This window comes from Coenobita brevimanus, chromosome 104 (assembly GCF_032717465.1).
Source record: "Coenobita brevimanus isolate Jiangsu-jjx chromosome 104, ASM3271746v2, whole genome shotgun sequence".
Taxonomy (NCBI): Eukaryota; Metazoa; Arthropoda; class Malacostraca; order Decapoda; family Coenobitidae; genus Coenobita; species Coenobita brevimanus.
This window is the reverse complement of record NC_137057.1, coordinates 14,758,514-14,762,879: the sequence shown is the minus strand read 5'-3', so window position 1 is coordinate 14,762,879 and position 4,366 is coordinate 14,758,514. Positions and strand designations below refer to the sequence as shown.

Genomic DNA, 4,366 nt, shown 5'->3' with positions numbered 1-4,366 from the left:
ATACTAACTGGGGATTTCAATACAAATATAGATTGGAATACTCTAGATATAAATAGCCAAGAAAGCTGTTGGGACCAAAAGCTCCTGGATCTCGTACAAGAGTTTTTCTTAACGCAACATGTGAGGGAAACCACTAGAAAAAGAGGACTTGATGTACCTTCAGTGCTAGATCTAATATTTACTAGGCAAGAAAATGACATTGACAGTTTAATATATCACCCTCCACTCGGCAAAAGCGATCATGCAGTACTAAATTATAACTTCAGGATAGCATATGACATAGTAAACAGCAATGACAGTTACAAAAAGAGACTAAACTATAAAAAGGGAAATTATCAAGACCTAAAGAAGTATTTCTTAGAAGCTGATTGGGAAAATGAGCTTAGAGGACAAGATTTAAATTCATTTCATTCATTCATTGCCAGACGCCAGATTTAAATGCTGTATATAAAAAATTTTGTGAATTTTATGAAATAGGAGTCCAGAAGTACATCCCACAGCACAAAGAAGCAGATAAGAAACTACAGAAATGGTTCAATACAGAATGTAAAAAATCAAAAGAAAGAAGAGATTTGTTGTGGAATAGAAACAGAAGACACAATAGTGAAAGGGCGTATAATAATTATAAACAGGCAAGAAACGACTATACAAGAATAAGGAGGGAAGCCCAAAAACAGTTTGAGGAGGATATAATAAATAAAAGTAGTGATCAACCAAAGCTGTTTTACAGCTATATGAGAAGCAAAACCAAAGTTTCATTCATTCATTGCCAGACGCCATGTATCCCAAACGGGGTGGCCAAGGGCTTAGAGTTAATTGTTTTACAGGGAGGGGCACTAATCCTCCACCAACCCCACTTGACACGTAGGGATGCCAACAGCATCTGGTGTTCCCCGGCGGTCACCCATCCAAGTACTAACCAGACCCAACGTTGCTTAAATTCGCTGATCGGACGGGAAGCGGTGTACTCAACGTGGTATGGCCGTTGATATTTGTGAAGCACTAAATAAGAATTTCCAATTAGTTTTTACAGAAGAAAAAAATTTTGAGAGGGAATATGTGGAACACGCATGTCCACACATAGTACCAGATATACAAATAGCAGAAAAAGTAATACAGGAGGAGTTAAGTAGATTAGACAGAGGAAAAGCAAGTGGTCCTGATGAAATTTCATGTTGGGTGTTACGAGAATGTGCAAAGGAGTTAAGTAAACCATTATTTTTAATATTCAAGAAATCCTTGAGTCAAGGGAAACTACCTGATATTTGGAAAAAAGCAAATATAGTCCCCTTATTCAAGAAAGGAAATAGACAAAATCCTCTCAACTACCGACCAGTATCACTGACCAGTGTTGTAAGCAAGGTATTAGAAAAACTTATAAGAAAAGCTTGGGTAAATCATCTAGAACACAGTATGATAACAGAAAGACAGTTTGGCTTCAGAAAAGGAAAATCATGTGTTACTAATCTGTTGAGCTACTATGACAGAGTAACAAACACAATACAGGAAAGGGAAGGATGGGTGGACAGTATCTATTTAGATTTCAAGAAAGCTTTTGACACAGTACCACACCAAAGACTTTTATGGAAGCTGTACCATCAAGGAGGAATTCGAGGCAAACTGTTTTGTTGGATGCAAGACTTTCTCATAAAAAGAGAAATGAGGACAGTACTAAGAGGAAACTACTCATCATGGAAAGAAGTGACTAGTGGAGTACCACAGGGTTCGGTGCTGGCACCAATCATGTTTCTAGTGTACATAAATGATATAAACAGTAACACTGGAAATGAGAGCTATCTGAATATGTTTGCAGATGATGCAAAAATACAAAGGAGAATTACTAGCACAGACTCTTGTAGGGAGCTACAAGAAGAATTAAATAAACTTCATGAATGGAGTAGTACATGGCAAATGGAATTCAATGTGGACAAGTGTCATGTAATCAAGTTTGGTAAAAGTGGAAAAAGACCTGATTGGGAGTATAAGTTAGAAAATAAAATCCTATACACATCAGAAAGAGAGAAAGACCTAGGTGTGATTATCAATAACAGACTATCTCCGGCTGACCACATCAGCGAGAAGGTACGGAACATGTATACACTGCTTGCAAATATGAGAATAGCATTCACATACATAAATGAAGATATGCTAAGAGGATAATAACATCATTCATTAGACCAACCCTGGAATATGCATCAATAGTCTGGAGTCCTCATCTCAAAAAGCATATAGACAAGATTGAAAAAATTCAAAGGGTCGCTACAAGATGGATACCAAGCTTAAGGGACCTAAGCTACGAAGAAAGACTAAACTGAATCTACCAACACTACAGGAGAGAAGGAAAAGAGGTGACATGATAATGCTATATAAGTGCATATCAGGAAAGGAGAAAGTAGACATAAATGATTACTTAACATATGGAGAAGCATCAGCAAGAGGACACTGCAAAAAACTGTATAAGAAGAGAGGTGATAAAGACGTAAGGAAATTCAGTTTCCCAAACAGAGCAATTGATCAATGGAATGCACTACCGAATGAAATAGTGTGTGCCAAAACAATTCACAAATTTAAGGATATGTACGATAAATATGGTCTAAGACAAGGGACAATACGAGCTTGACTCATTCCTGTAAAGATACAATTAGGTAAGAACAATTAGGTAAGGTAAGAACACACACACACACACACACACACACACACACACACACACAGTATGATAATAGAAAGGCAGTTCGGTTTTAGAAAGGGAAAATCATGTGTTACTAATCTATTAAGCTACCGTGATAGAGTTACAGAAACATTACAGAAAAGAGAAGGATGGGTAGGCAGTACCTATTTAGATTTCAAGAGACCATTTGAAAAATGCAGCATGTGTTAGGAGTGTAATGCTGTATGGTAGCGAGACCTGGGCAGTGAAGGAGGAAGATATTCGCCGGCTCAGACGTACAGAAATGACAATGATTAGGTGGATGTGCAGTGCGTCCCTGCGTCCAAGGCCTGGAGGGGCTGGGTTTACGATGGAAGAGTTGAGAGGTAGGGTGGGACTGGAGTGTATTGGTGTTGTGATGAGGTGAGGTAGATTGAGGTGGTTTGGACATGTGGAGAGGATGGGGGATGATAATTGGGTGAGGAAGGTGAGAAGCGTTAATATTGGGGGTGGGGTTATGAGGGGTAGACCGAGAAAGACGTGGGACGAGGTCATTAAGTGTGACCTTAGGGTTAAGGGACTGAACAGGGAGGCTGCAATGGATCGTGCAGCGTGGAAAGCCGGCATTAGGTGACCAAGGCCGACACATGCAAGCATGTTGGAGCCTTTAAAAAACGAAACGAAACGAAAACGAAACGATTTGAAAAAGTACCGCACCAAAGACTTCTATGGAACTGTACCAACAATGAAGTATCCAAGGCAATCTGTACTGTTGGATGCAGGATTTTCGCAGAAAAAGGGAAATGAGAACAGTATTAAAGGGAAATTACTCATCATGGAAGGAAGTGACTAGTGGAGTTCCACAGGGCTCAGTGCTGGCATCAATTATGCTTTTAGTATATATGCATAACGCAGACAGTAACACTGGAAATGGAAGCTATCTAAATATGTTTGTGGATGATGCAAAAATACAAAGGAAAATTACTAACACAGCTTCTTGCAAAGAGCCACAAGAAGAATTAAATAAGCTTCATGAATGGAGCAATTAATAGCAAATGGAATTTAATGTGGACAAGTGTCATGTAATTAAGTTTGGTATAAGTGAGAAAAGACCAGACTGGGATTATAAGTCAGGAAGATCAACCTTGTACATATCAGAAAGGGAGAAGGACCTAGGAGTGATTATCAATAACAGATTATCTCCAGCTGACCACATCAGTGACAAGGTATGTAACATGTTTACATTGCTTGCTAATATGAGAATCACATTCACATATATAAATGAAGACATGCTGAGAAAGATAATAACATCATTTATCAGACTAACCCTTGAGTATGCATCAGCAGTCTGGAATCCTCATCTAAAAAAACACATAGATAAGACTGAAAAAGTACAAAGGGCAATTACAAGATGGGTACCAAGCTTAAGGGATCTAAGCTACGAAGAACGACTAGAAAAACTGAATATACTAACACTACAGGAGAGAAGCAAAAGAGGAGACATGATTATGCTATTTAAATGCATCTCAGGGAAAGAGAAAATGGACATAAATGAATATATAACCTATGGGAAAGCATCAGCAAGAGGACGCCGGAAAAAACTACATAAAAAGAGAGGCACTAAAGATGTAAGGAAATTCAGTTTCCCAAATACAGCAATTGATCAGTGGAATGGACTACCGAATGAAATAGTGTGTGCCAAAACTATTTACAAATTTA

The 4,366-nt window shown here is 38.4% G+C and overlaps 1 non-coding gene across 1 annotated transcript; it reads right to left on the bottom strand.

Moving 5' to 3' along the window:
• Positions 1–871: 871 nt before the first annotated feature.
• LOC145416184 (5S ribosomal RNA) lies at positions 872–990 on the bottom strand. Its single transcript, XR_013900228.1, has one exon. It is a non-coding gene; the product is annotated as a 5S ribosomal RNA (ribosomal RNA).
• Positions 991–4,366: the final 3,376 nt, after the last annotated feature.